The 15,229-nt window shown below is 42.3% G+C and overlaps 1 long non-coding RNA gene across 2 annotated transcripts; it reads right to left on the bottom strand.

Annotated features, from left to right (window-relative positions):
* Nucleotides 1–643: 643 nt before the first annotated feature.
* LOC118670076 lies at nucleotides 644–2,931 on the bottom strand. Of its 2 annotated transcripts, none has more exons than XR_004972212.1 (3): nucleotides 2,803–2,931; nucleotides 2,193–2,246; nucleotides 644–1,294 (listed from the first exon to the last, which is right to left on the bottom strand). It is a non-coding gene; the product is annotated as an uncharacterized LOC118670076 (long non-coding RNA). The 2 variants fall into 2 exon arrangements; XR_004972213.1 differs by lacking the exon at nucleotides 2,803–2,931 and adding an exon at nucleotides 2,486–2,752.
* Nucleotides 2,932–15,229: the final 12,298 nt, after the last annotated feature.

Here is a 15,229-nt window from a genome sequence, read left to right as displayed (position 1 = left end):
ACAAAGAACAAAGGGCCCAGGATATTTGAACATCTAAGAGGCCAGAGTCAAAGGAAGCAGACTCGTTCTCTGGCACAATGCCAAAGGCAAAGAGAATTACGAAAGGAGACCAGCTGTAACCTGTAGGTCCTGTCATTGATCTCCTGGGTACAGCCAGCTGGTAATTAAGTCCGTATCCATAAAAACTTAAATTGAAGGTTGTACTCACTCCCCCCCCCCCCCCAAATGTGGAATTCGTTTTGCTAACATCTCCCTTCAGGGTTTTATAATATTCTACATTTGCTCTCGCTGTATTTTACACAACCAAGCTAAAATATCAAAGTATTTTAGCATTTCTTCTATGAAGCAGAGAATGTTTTCTTAAAATATCAAAAAATATGTGTCAGTAGAATAGTAGATAAAATATTTTAAAATGCCAACATCAGAAAAAAAATTTTTCCCCCCCTTTAGAGCATTTCCCTACTCTTGTACAATAATGGATAACTGCAGAGGAAAGTGAGCGAGAATTCAGTTCTGTTGTGGCACATGAAATTCAACCACCCAAAGGCACTTATTTTTCAAAAAGTCAGAGTCCACTGCCATTATTCAAAAAAAGCAACACACAGTATATTTATTTCTGAAATTTATTTCAGGCGACAGGACACCCACACACTGACAAAACAAACACAGAATTAAATAGTACTACCATACCCCAAGTCTACTTCCTAGCAAACGTGGGTAACTTAAGCTACCAAGCTTAGTCTATATTAGTCTGCCCGTATAGTTTCTCCCTCTATCCTCTGGCCTCACCCTTGCCTCCCACCAATTTCAAAGCCACTTATTAACAGTAGGGCTAAAACTATTTCTCCCTTGAAGACCTTAAGACAAAACACCTAAGAAGGGCTTTTCATTATGTACTTATATAGGTGGGGTGGGTGGGTCAATATGCAGGGGTAAAAAAATTAAAAAAAAAACACACACAGAAGAGGGTTTACTTTGAAAATAATCAGTATTCTATTTGTTCAGGCCAACTGAGAATTTGTGCCAAGCAATTTCATTCATTCATCATGCCTAGGACACAGGTGACTGTATGGTAAATATTAAATAAATACTTGTTGGTTGATGAAAAATGTACGTGGCAAAGCTGTGTACGCACAGGAAACAGAAACTCGAGGTGATCAGACAGAATTAGAAAGCAATGCAAGATGTGGTTCTCCGTGCCAATAACATTTTCAAGATGCACACTGGAAAACGAATGAAATGAAAATCTGCCATACTCATAGTCCAACATGCTGTTCCTCTTTGAATGCTAAAACTTCATTTGTAAAAGAAAAGCTATGATCAGGTTAAAATGCTTTACATTATAGGTGCACAATATAATTTTAAAGACCAGCAGCTTTATTGCTTAATGTCTTCTTGAATGAAAAAGGTTGCTTACATTCATAATAGCAATATACTGCTTGAAGTGGAACCTTTAACACTTCTTTGCTAGACTAAAGCTAGCCTCCAACTTTTAGCAATGCCCTATGCTTTTAAATTAACCCTTTTAAGTGCTGTACAAAGCTCATAGCAGGAATTGCTAGCTTATACCAAATTAATTTACTACTAAATACTCATTAGGTAAACTACTGAAAATAAAGAAAACATGCATATTCCTACAGCTCTATGAATGTCAAAATTAAAGATGATATAATGATAATTTAGGATTAAGCAAGTATAATTTGGCTGTAAGATCTCAAAGGCTTATACATTTTCAGTTGAACTAAAATCTCTAAGGATCTTTTCCTTTGGAAAGAAAAATCACACACTTTAAAATAGTATCTAATGGAAAGTCTAATAAAATCATAATGGATCATAGCTGTCAACTTCAAAGAGTGTCTTTCTTCTTAAGAGCTTAAGTTGACACTCTGGTGAAACACCACAAATGCAGATGCTACCAAGGCAGCTACAAAGAGAAAAATTTTATTCACAACACTTTGCATATAAACTTTTCCTTCTGCAGATCTGTGTGGAGTTGAAAATAAAGGATGCTAATATGCACATTATGCAGCACATCAAAAAAAAGAGAAAACACTTTACTGGAGTGAAAATTCATTTACTGAAAATCTGGGGAAATTCACATCCCCTGTACTGCAAATTTACCCCTAAGTGACAGAAAAATACTATATGAAATGGAAAAATAAACTGATATGATTTAATCAATAGCTGATTACCTTTAAAACTTTGGGCTTCTTTTCCCTCTTGGGCCTCTTGTTTTCCTTTATAACCTAAAAAAAAAAAAAAAAAAAAAAATCAAATTGCAAAATGAGCCTCTATTTAAGGGAAAAAAAATTAACTCCCACCCCCCAAAATTATTTTGGTCATTTCTCTATAAAACTACTTATACCCTTTCAAAGCATCAACATGTTTGCTAAAGCAGAAGCTCAGGAGCTTATGTAAAATGTATACTTTAAAAGTCACTGAAAAAAAAAAAAAAGCCTTGCAGAAAGATGAAGTAGGGAAATACCCTTTCTTCCCCTTAAAGTCTGTCTTAATTAGCCTCTGCATTCTTCACAGCGAAGCCCACGAGGTAGCCATCTTGCTTGCTTCTGCAGAGGAAGCCTCTACAGTGAACAGTTCTGCAAACTGCTTTTTGGTATTATTATCATGGTGTTTCAAGGCAGCCCTGGCCTGCCAGCACTGTAGACGTGCTGGGCATGCCTTTTGCAAAAACAGCCCCACAAAGAGTGCAGCCAATGGCAATGCAGAGCTTAGCAACTCCAAAGTGATCCTCTCTGCCTAGCCTTCCCAGACAAAGGATCTCCTGTGCGGGTCTGCTCTCACCACAGGACACAGGCAGCCACAAGCTGCGACATGGAGTTCGCTGCGGAGGATCTGGTCGCAGGGAATTCACGGGAGGCTTCGGCAAAAACAATGCACACCAATCCCCCAGGTCTCCGCCATCGGATCGATGGCTGGCCGAGTCTCCCTGATGAGTAACAACCCCTGGGTGGCTCTGAGGGCAGGTCTGCGGTGGGGAGGGGGCGGAGGGGGGAAGCGGCGTGGCCCTGCCTCCAACATACAGGAGATATAGCTGGGCTGAGGGGGGGGGCAGCTGGGCTTGCTGAAACTCTGGAAGGTATTGTGCATTTTTACTTTATAAGGCAAGGCTAAATATTGGCGATATTTAAGGCAGGAGGTTATGTGAGGACAGTGTAGGCTCAGCTGTTGGGCTGCGTGTCTCATTCCTCCGGAACCACACCTCTTTGCAGCAGGCGCTTTGCCCAGAAACACAGCAATTTGATTTCTGTCAATAAATGTCCAATGACAAAGACGGATTAAAAAAATAATAATAAAGCCACTTGAAAGGAAAAGGACAGGATGGGGGGGGGCGGGGGGGGAGGACCTTTCAAAATACACTTGCCACTCTGTGTGGCTGGAGAGAAAAGATTTATCTCTTGCTCTGGACATTTCTGGTGACCTTCATTTCCCCAAAGAAATCTCTCCCTCAACTGTCACTAAACATCCCCCCCCTCCCCCGCCCGCCCCCCTCCCCAGCCCTTCTGCAGGCCAGGCAGATGGACAGGGAGCTCCCCACTTCCCAGGGATTGAGACCTGAGCCAGAGGTGGAACAAGGAGCCACCAACATACACACCTGAGCTGCCCCCATGCCCAGTGGGTGGTAGGTACAGGGAGAGCTGGAACCATAGTTGGAACTTGCCAGGTCCTGTCAATGGCAGAGCCAGAGGAGTTTAGCTCTGGCCATGCAATAGTGGCAATCGAGCAAGAACCAGTACAGCTGCTGTGAGCGGGCAAGTCTCAAGGTCACGGCCAACATTCAGAGCAGAGGCCGGTTAGAGCCCCATCACAGCCACCCGGCCTCAGGTCCACCCTCACGGGTCCCAACTCTCAGCAGCACATTTGGGGCATTGGCTGGAGGGCCTCCCTGGCTGCTCAGCCAAAGGTGGGTTTTCCACTTGCAGTTGGATTCGGAACAGATCCCCACAACCAGAAATGGGGAGGGCAAGAAGGCTTGTATTTCACCACCCTTCATTCCCAGCCTTTCGGTTTGCCACAAAAGCACACTTTCTATGTTGGAATGGGAACTCCAACATGCATTGTCTTTCCATTTTAAACCACCTCTCCTTCACCCATCACCCTCAAAATATTTAACCAATGTAAGAAGCAAGCCTACTGGGAGCAAAACCAGCAGATCCTGACCTAATCACACCCACCAAAGCCACCTCAACCGCATGAAGGAACTCTGTGGGGAATGAAGCAACGATGAAATAGGTAGAAAAACAGGATCAAACACAAGATTTAAGAATTGGTGCAAGATGTTTTCTTAAGCCCTAGCCAGCTTAGCTCAGTGGATAGAGCGTCTGCCTGGTGCGTATTGAAGTGTCACGGGTTCGATTCCGGTCAAGGGCACATGCCTGGGTTGCGGGCTAGGTTCCCAATGGGGGCGTGCAGGAGGCAGGCAATCAATGAGTTTCTCTCACCATTGATGTTTCTATCTCTCTCCCTCTCCCTTCCTCTCTGAAATCAATTAAAATGTATATATTTTTAAAAAGATGTTTTCTTAAGAAACAGTTGAAGCCCTAGCTGGTTTGGCTATTTAATGTTTTGGGTTTTGTTTGTTGTTTTTTTAATACTCACCGGAGGATATGTTTTTATTGATTTTGGAGAGACAGAGAGATAGAAACATCGAAAGGTTGCCTCTTGTTCTAACTGGCAGCCCAGGGGAGTCGAACCCACAAACTTGGTGCACGGGAAAATGCTCTAGCCAGGGCAGCATGGTATTTTTAAGGTTGATCCAGGTTGTAAGATATATCAGAATTTGATTCCTTTTTAAGGCTGAATAATATTTCATTGTGTATATAAATTTTATTTATCACTTCTTCTGTTGATGTACATTTGGGTTGTCTCTACCTTTTGGCTATTGTAAATACCACTATGAAATGGGTGTACAAGTATCTATTTGAGGCCTAATTTCCCTGCTTTTGAGCAGATACCTGAAATGGAATTGCTGGGTCATAATTCTCTTTAACTTTTCCCAGAACTGACAAACCATTTTCTTTTTCTTTTTTAAAAATATTTTTTAATTGAGTTCAGAGAGGAAGGGAGAGGGAGCGAGAGATAGAAACATCATCAATGAGAGAATCGTTGATCAGCTGCCTTCTGCACAACCCCTACTGGGGATCGGCCCCGAAACCCTAGTCTGCAGGCCAAGGCTCTCTCCACGGAGCCAAACCGGCTAGGGCACAAACCATTTCCTATAGCAACTATACCATTACATTCCCACCAATAATGCATACATACAAGGACAAGCCCTGCATTTTTCTTTTTTGTAATCCTCACCTGAGAATTATTTTCCATTGATCATTTTATTTAGAGAGAGTGGAAGGGAGGGAAAGAGAGAAACATGGATGTGAGAGAGATCTGATTTCTGTCAAAATATTTAACATTGGTTGCCTTTCCCACGCCCCCTGACCCAGGGCCAGGGACTGAGCCCACAATCGAGGTACGAGCCCTTGACCAGAATCAAACCCGGGACTCTTCAGTCAAACTGAGTCAAACTGGCTAGAGCAGCCCTGCATTTCTCATTTCTTTTTCCCTTTACTTTTTTTTTTTAGCTCTGCAATATTTAAATAAAATTTTTTAAAGCATCAACATTTTGCCGAAACCGGTTTGGCTCAGTGGATAGAGCGTCGGCCTGCGGACTGAAAGGTCCCAGGTTCAATTCCGGTCAAGGGCATGTACCTGGATTGCGGGCATATCCCCAGTAGGAGATGTGCAGGAGGCAGCTGATCGATGTTTCTCTCTCATCGATGTTTCTAACTCTCTATCTCTCTCCCTTCCTCTTTGTAAAAAATCAATAAAATATATTTAAAAAAAAAAAAAAGCATCAACATTTTACCAGGTTGATTACTCAATACTTAGTAGAGTGGCTATGATATATTAAGATATAGTTACATATTTAAAATCAATCTCTTACCTATGTAATCCATATGTTTGCTTGCCTCAATAAAATAAAATACAACCAAACCAGGCTCCTAGTGTTAGGTGTACTGAATATCCACACTGGTGAGAAGTTCATTTTTTAAAGCCCCATGGACAGTCCTGAGATACTCATGAAGCCATACAACACTGTCCTTAGTGGCCTGAGCAAACATCGAAGGTCTGTGTGCAGTGCTCCATAAAGTGAATTACTGAATTATGACAAAATCCATCCCAGCGAAATGTGAGGGTTAATGAAAGTGAGCAGAGCTCACACTAACTCCAAGATTCCAACTGATACTACACCATGAAGATCTGCACGTGTTTGAATACAGAATAGATGGGTAACCTCACTTGGTGGTGACCATCTGTTCTAAATCCTATAGTTAAAGAGTTGACAGGCTCAGCTAATGGCTTACATAACAGGGAACTTTGAGGGAGAGAATTCTAGCAGAGAGATTGGGCGTTAAGAGAGCCATTCTCTTATTATTATTATTTAGGGCAAAGTTCATACAACTAAATCCTGTTGCAAGTACAACAACTTAGAAACTAAGAAACCTTGTGTGGTAGTCTTACTTATTCAGAACTTATTCTTTCACTTAGATCTATTTGTTTTCCCCACAATGGGTTATGATTATTAAATTGCATGAGTTGACATTCAATTTTATAATAACACAGGTGTATTAGATCCTTCAAAATAATACAAAAGGAGATCTCTTTTCTCTTAAAAATCAATGATTTATAATAGAACTAAAATTTTTAAAAATCAGAAAAAGCAGCCTAACTACTACTTTATTTTATAGATAAACGAAGGCCCAAAGAGGTAATTACTTATCTCGAGCTACACAACAAGTTAGAACTTGACTTGAGCCTAGTTCTAACCATCTAGGCTGCTCTCTATACAACTAACTGCTCTTCATTTTCAATACCCAGCAATGGATATTTGTAAATATCCCAAAATAAACTTAACAGAACTGTCTTCAGAGGGAACTTTAAGTATATGATTAACCACTCTACCATACACCTGAAACTAATACAATATTGAATGTAAACTATAATTGAATTTTTTTTAAAAAACGACCAACACCCCCCCCCCCCCCCCCCCCCCAAGAAATGTCTTCAAACCACATGGTTCATTTTTAGGATAGAGAAATAACTCATATTTTCAAAAGATTGGTATTTTAAATCAACGTAACAGTAGGTGTGCTTTTGTAAAAAAAAATGTTTTGTTCCCTCTGAGGTAAATTTTTTTTTAATAATTTTTTTAAATATATTTTTATTGATTTTTTACAGAGAGGAAAAGAGAAGGATAGAGAGTCAGAAACATTGATGAGAGAGAAACATCGATCAGCTGCCTCCTGCACACCCCCTACGGGGGATGTGCCAAGGTACATGCCCTTGACCGGAATGGAACCTGGGACCCTTGAGTTCACAGGCTGACGCTCTATCCAGTGAGCCAAACCAGTCAGGACGTCTCTGAGGTCAATTTATGAATAATTTCAAAATTATATTTCTCTTCCTAAGCATAAGCAATTCTGTACCCACAAGAAACTAGATATACAGACACTGCCTAGGAGGAGAGTTCTAAAGTCATCGCAAGTTAATTCACTCTTCCTCAAAATTGACACCTCTGCAGCACAAAATCCTTCCAATATTAGCCACTCTCCTCTCCCATTAAATCCTTATATATTTCTCTTCTGGTGTAGAGTGTGTGTGTGTGTGTGTGTGTGTGTGTGTGTGTGTGTGTGTTTTGGGAGTGAGGGAAGTTATAGGTTTTACAGTGATAAAATCATAAAAATATTCCAAGTACCATATTGTAAACTTCCGGTCAATAAGAATAAGGAAAAGATGGCTTACTTTTCACAATTCGAACGGAGATCTTAAAGTTAATGTGGTTTGTTTCTTGTGAGACATAGGAACCTGGATGACGAACACTAGAGAAATCCCTCTCAGATTGGATCAAGTAATACTAGTCTGGGTAAGGGCTGTTGACCCCTTTCACAGTCTTCCCTCCCTCTCCCCAATTTCCTTCCCTGAGGCTTATCTTCAGCAGCTCTTTTTCCCTCTAAAGGGCCAGGTCTACCTACTATGCACCCTACTCCCTAGCAGTCTGGCATCCTGCTGGCGAAAGTAACTGCTCTTCAGTAACAAGAATTAAGGAACAATTGAGTGATGATCTTCAATTGTTGCCAAATGAGAATCATTGACAATGTGGTGAACCGTCGATAATGCCTGAGACTAATGGGACCGATATACCACCTCTCCAATTTCAAACAATTCTTAGTACTAACTTGAAATTGACAGGCCTACTCCTGCCAATCTAGATCCATTAATTTAGAAAGAAAATATAGCATCTATGGGTTTTTGTCAAACATGATGAAATCTGCTGAAACCGGTTTGGCTCAGTGGATAGAGCGTCGGCCTGCGGACTGAAAGGTCCCCAGGTTCGATTCCGGGCAAGGGCATGTACCTTGGTTGCGGGCACATCCCCAGCGGGGAGTGTGCAGGAGGCGGCTGATGGATGTTTCTCTCTCATCGATGTTTCTAACTATCTCTCTCCCTTCCTCTCTGTAAAAAATTAATAAAATATATTTTTTTAAAAAAATGACGAAATCACAGAGGCTACTGCTACTTAGAAATTTTTCCCCTTTTGTGAATAATGTATTAAAGTTTGCTTCTTACTATTGCTAGTCTGCCCTGTGTATTTTATAATCAATATTCTTTTTTTCAGTCCAGCCGGTGTCACTCAGTGGTTGAGCCTAGACCAGTGATGGCGAACCTTTTGAGCTCGGCATGTCAGCATTTTGAAAAACCCTAGCTTAACTCTGGTGCCGTGTCACAGATAGAAATTCTCTCCCTCTCCCTTCCTCTCTGAAATCAATAAAAGCACACACACACACACACACACACACACACACATTAAAGAAAGGAGAGAGGAAGAGAAACATTGACTTGTTTTCATTTTTTACTAGTTTTATTGATTTCAGAGGGGAAAAGAGAGGGAGAGTTAGAAACATCAATGATGAGAGGGAATACTCGATTAGCTGCCTCCTGGGTATGTGCCCTTGATGGGAATCGAACCTGGGACCCTTCAGTCCGCAGGCTGACGCTCTATCCACTGAGCCAAACCAGATAGGGCAAAAAAAACATATATTAAAAAAATATTTTAAAAAGACAGAGAAGCCGAAACCGGTTTGGCTCAGTGGATAGAGCGTCGGCCTGCGGGCTGAAAGGTCCCAGGTTCGATTCCGGTCAGGGGCATGTACCTGGGTTGCGGGCACATCCCCAGTAGGAGATGTGCGGGAGGCAGCTGATCGATGCTTCTCTCTCATCCATGTTTCTGACTCTCTATCTCTCTCCCTTCCTCTCTGTAATAAATCAATAAAATATATTAAAAAAAAAAAAAAAAAGACAGAGAAGGAGGCCTGGCCAGTGTAAGCTGTGCACCAAAGGGTCTTGGGATCAATTCCCGGTCAAGGACAGGTCAAGGACACGTACCTGGGTTGCAGGTTTTTTTTTTTTTTTTTTTTTTTTTTAATATATTTTTATTGATTTTTTACAGAGAGGAAGGGAGAGAGATAGAGAGTTAGAAACATCGGTGAGAGAGAAACATCGATCAGCTGCCTCCTGCACATCTCCCACTGGGGATGTGCCCGCAACCCAAGTACATGCCCTAGACCGGAATCGAACCTGGGACCTTCCAGTCCGCAGGCCGACGCTCTATCCACTGAGCCAAACCGGTTTCGGCTGGGTTGCAGGTTTGATCCCCAGCCATGGTGGGTCATGTGCTGGAGACAACCAATCGATGTGTCACTCTCACATTGATGTTTCTCGCCTTCTCCCCTCCCCTCTCTTCTCCACCCACTCCCTGCCCACTTTTGCTCCCTCCCTTCTATTCTCTCTTAAAGTATCCTTGGTTGGAGATTACCAAAAAACAAAAATAAAAAGAGGAAAGTTAAACATTATTGTTTTGTGTTCCTGTTTTTATTTTTTGTTTAACATCTAATAGTGCACTGGGAGGGTCCCTGGAAAAATGGAATCAGGTGAATAAAGAAGGTAATTTAATTTCTGTGTTGCCTAGTAGATAAATCTCCCTGAAATTCTGCATTAACTTTCAAATAAGTTCTTACTCCTGCAACTACAGAAGAAAATAACACATGCTTTTCTCTCTAAATCTCAACTATCAACTCCATCCAAAATTCCACGGCTGGGATGAACTCTGGGCTTCCCTGTCTGGTCCTCCCACTTCCTCCTGCCTTGATTCTTCCTACTTTTGCTCTTTAGTAGAAAACTCACCACAAAATGGTGTTGCATATGAAATACAATATGAAAATGAGCTGCATAGTGTAAATGTGTCGAATACAGCAGAAACACCAAAACCCTCTCATTACGCAAGGACAAGAAAATAGCTGTGGCATCGGCGTCTGGCTGCAAACCACAACTGTAATTCTCTAGCACATGGGAACAGTGAAACCAATTCATTAATAGCACATCTTCTCCAGCAGGAAGAAATGCTTTTGCATTTTGATGGCCACTTCTGAGGACTTCAATTTCTTTCCTCTAAATAACATGAACCAAGTGGCAGGAGGGAAAAGGGTTAACAGTAATATGCAAATCCCTTCACCGATACAACAATAACTACTATGTTTAAGAACTTGCTATGTGGCAGGCACTCTGCCTGACCCTGTGTGAACATCTCTTCTGCACACCACAGTCTATCACTCTATGGCAAACAGACCTATTCTCACACTGATAACCACATAAGGAAATATCCAAATTCTAAGTAATAGTTTGTTACTTAACTATAGGAACAGTTGTCAATTTCATTCCTTCGAAGTCTACAAAAATGTGGTATGGTTCTTTTACTAGGTTTTGTATTGGGGAGTAGAAGCGTGACTTACATTTCTGTAAATTCTAATAAAAGCTAATAAAACCATGTCTCCAGAAAAATGCATATAAAAATATGTTGCATGTAATTTCCAGGAGGTGATAAGCTATGAACCATCTTTTTAAAAAATTGCATATAAAAACAATGTGTTGCATATAAATTCTGTGGAGATGGGATCAAGGGAGCACTACAGCCCATCCAGATGAAAAAACTCTGATGTAGTAATTCTATTTTTAGGATTGCTGAAGCATCATAGGAAAGATGAGTGTTGGACCCTGGGCAGTGTGGCTCAGTTGGCTGAGCATTGCCCCACGCAACAAAATGCAGCCAATTCAATTCCTGGTCAGGGCACATGCCCAGGTTTCGGGTCTGATTCCTGGTCAGGGTACGTGCGGGAGACAACTAATTGATGTTCCACTCTCACATTGATGTGGGGTTTTGTTTTTTTCTTTTTCTCTCTCTCCCACTTCCTTCCTCTCCCTCTCTCTTAAAACAAAACAAAACAAAACAAAACACACACACACAATAAAGACATTTTAAAAAAAATAACAATCTGTTCAATCTGAACATCCCTGTAAAGGAAAAAAAGAAAATAAAGACAAGTGTTGGGATCATTAAAAATAGGATGAAATTTGTCTTCGGAATTCTTGTCAAGTAACCAAAAATATGTGGAAAGTTTAGCAAGACTAAAGCACTGATATAATAATAGAAAATTTTAAATTGTTTTTTTCCATAGTAGCTAAAAATACAAGTACTTAATCTGAGGTGGCCAGTATCCAGTCATTAGTAAGAAGATATACTGATATGCCAGCTCAATCCCCATCTTTGAGAAAGTATTAAGATATGTGTACCAGAAAGAATGTAATTAAACTCTAGTTTCTGATTTTGGGAGCAGGAAATGAACCTGGCTTTCTAAAAAAAATACCTGTACCACAAACATTAGGTTTCCAAAAGTGATAAAGATTTAGAAATCCTTAGGGAAATGCTAACTAAGTATTTTGCTTATGCTGATATGTTTAGTTTGAAATAAAAGACTAATTCCAGTGTTGAGGAAATAATCTAACATGGGAACCCAGATTTTTATATATATACTAGAGGCCCGGTGCACAAAAATTTATGCACAGGAGGGGGGGGGGGTCCCTCAGCCCGGCCTGTGCCCTCTCTTAGTCTGGGACCCCTTGGGAGATAACGCCCTGCTGGCTTAGGCCTGCTCCCAGGTGGCAGAGGGCAGGCCCAATCCCTAGGTGCAGCCCCTGGTTGGGCTCAGAGCAGGGCCGATTGGGGAGTTGGGGCGCCGCCCCATCATGCACAGAGCAGGGCGGATTGGGAGGTTGCGATGCCACCCTCAGTCACGCTCAGGGTAGGGCCGATTGGGGGGTTGGGGCACCGCCCCCTGTCACACTCAAGGCAGGGTTGATGGGGAGGTTGCGGCGCCACCCCCTGTCACGCACAGAGCAGGGCCCATCAGGGGGGTTGAGGCTCCGTACCCTGTCACGCACAGAGCAGGGTAGATCAGGGGGTTGGGGAGCTCCCCCCTGTCATGCACAGAGCAGGGCCCATCAGGGGGTTGAGGAGCTCCCCCCTGTCACTACAGAGCAGGGCCAATAGGGGAGTTGGGGCACTGCCCTCTATCACCCACAGAGCAGGGCCGATCAGGGGGTTGGGGCGCCACCACTGTCACACTCAGGGCAGGGCTGATGGGGAGGTTATGGCTCTACCCCGTCACACACAGAGCAGGGCCCGTGGGGGGTGGGGGGTGGGGGGGTTGGGGCACCGCACCCTGTCACACACAGAGAAGGGCCGATCAGGGGATTGGGGCACCGCACCCTGTCACACACAGAGCCGCAGGGTGATCAGGGAGTTTGGGCGCTGCCCCCTGTCATGCTGATCCTGGTGCCGGAAGGCATATTACCCTTTACTATATAGGTTAGAGGCCTGGTGCATGGGTGGGGGCTGGCTGGTTTGCCCTGAAGGGTGTCCTGGATCAGGGTGGGGGTCCCCACTGGGGTGCCTGGCCAGCCTGGGTGAGGGGATGATGGCTGTTTGCAGCAGGTCACACACCCTTTAGGGTGGGGGTCCCCACTGGGGTGCCTGGCCAGTCTGGGTGAGGGGCTGAGGGCTGTTTTCAGGCTGGCGGGTGACTGAAGCTCCCAACTGCTCCTTTTTGTCTTTTTCTTTTTTATTCTGGGCCAGCTTTAGCTCTGACTCCAGCTCTGAGGCCTCTGCTGCTGAAAGCAGGTATATGGTTTGTTTGGGTACTATAATCTCGAAACACTGTATCAACACCAGCTCTGAGATCAGGGCTGGCTGAAAGTGGGTTTCTGGGGTTTTGTTTAGCTTCTATATTTGTTACAATGTTTCAAACTGCAGGCTCAGAGGCCGGCAAGGCAGGCGGGGAATGTTGGAGTCTTCCGTCACTGAAGCAAGCAACCCTCATGTTCGCTTCCAGCTGCCTGGCTGCCGGCCGCCATCTTGACTGGCAGTTAATTTGCATATCGCCCTGATTAGCCAATGGGAAGGGTAGCGGTCGTACGCTAATTACCATGTTTCTCTTTTATTAGATAGGAAATATATATATATATATATATATATATATATATATATATATATAAGAGTCCACTACCATATAAAAAGTTTTAAGAGACTGAAATAAAAAAAAATTGTAGATTATGTTCATTTATGTGCATATTTTTAAATCTTTACAAATTTCAAATTACAAATAAAAATGTTGCCTTAACTGGTTTGGCTCAGTGGTAGTCTCAGCCTGCGGACTGAAGGGTCCTGGTTCGATTCCGGTCAAGGGCATGTGCCTGGGTTGCAGTCTTAATCCCCATTAGAGGACGTGCAGGAGGCAACCAATCAATGATTCTCTCTCATCATTGATCTTTCTATCTCTCCCTCTCCCTTCCTCTCTGAAATCAATAAAGATATATATTTTTTAAAATGCTATACTAAATGACAAAAGGAGAAGAAAAAATTTAACCATTGGACTTCAACTGCATTATTTCATGCAGAAAAAAAATACTGGAAATAAATATAACAATATATTCATGGTGGTTGCCTCTTGATAGGATTATAACTTTTTTCCTGTTTCTAAGCTTTCTAAATGCAAATTACATTACTTTGATTTAGTGTGGTTTACTACTTTAGAAATTTTTTTTAATTGATTTCAGAAAGGAAGGGAGAAGGAGAGAAAGGTAGAAATATCAATGATGAGAGGGATTCATTGATTGGCTGTCTCCTGCATGCCCCCTACTGGGTATTGAGCCCACAACCTAGGCCATGTGCCCTGACCAGGAATCAAATGACCTCTTGATTCATAGATCAATGCTCAACCCCTGAGTCACACAGGCTGGGCAGTTTTATTACTTTTTAAATCAACAGCCTATATAAAAATTCAGCCTGGCTGGCATGGCTCAGTATTTGAGCCTCTACCTATGAACGAGGTCAAGGTTTGGTTGCAGGAGGCACTATTAATGGGACATAATTAAATCAGAAAAGATTTTGTTGCTTTCCTAACAGACCTGAAGAGCAGATGATAATTAGCCACGACTTTCTGGATATTCATGACTTAACCACTGAGTCTCATTGTCAAGGTAGTAATCTGCATTGTTTAGATTAGCTTGACTTATTTGCTAGTTGTATCTTATTTTAGAATGATAATAACACAAAAAGACATGACCTGGCTTTCTCTCCTTCCTGGTAACAATTGTGCCACATATCCATCACAGAGCCACAATGCCTGGCTACTTTATGGGGAGAATGACTTTTGAAGCTTTGAAGCCATCAACTCTTGAAATACTACTTGGGAATGAACAACCAAGAGATAGATCAACTAAAAGAGACGTGGAATTAAACTCCAAAGCAAAATAAACATGAACCACACTATGGTGCTCATTATTACATACTAATATAACTTGTATTATGCTGACACTAGATAAAGGTGTTAGTTCATCAGCTTCACACATTTATTTCCTAGATAAGCTGATATACTCAAAGTGGCAAGGTAAGATTTGAACCCTAGTAACGAGATTCCAGAAATTAACACCCAGGGTAAGCATCAGTCAAGATCAGCACAGTTATCTTGGGATTTACACAGGCAAGGATCCTAGACCCCAAAGGCTTTTTTCTTTTTTCCTTTATGGTCAGTTCTGTGGTTGGGTTTGCTACTGAAGTCTCAGCAGTGATCCAAAGAGATTCCATAAAGGCATATTTAAGGACATAGAACATCTGCCCTCAATTGAAGGAGTTGGTAGCAAAAATGTGTTCCATATGCCATAGACAACATCTGCCAAAAGGAGACCCGGCTGCTTGAGAACACTAAGAAAAGCAGTGGCCAACAGAGGATGGCCCCACCCCTTCTCTCACTAAAATGGACAAAAT

This window comes from Myotis myotis, unplaced genomic scaffold, assembly GCF_014108235.1.
Source record: "Myotis myotis isolate mMyoMyo1 unplaced genomic scaffold, mMyoMyo1.p scaffold_m19_p_15, whole genome shotgun sequence".
Classification (NCBI taxonomy): Eukaryota; Metazoa; Chordata; class Mammalia; order Chiroptera; family Vespertilionidae; genus Myotis; species Myotis myotis.
This window is presented reverse-complemented; position numbering and strand designations above follow the sequence as displayed.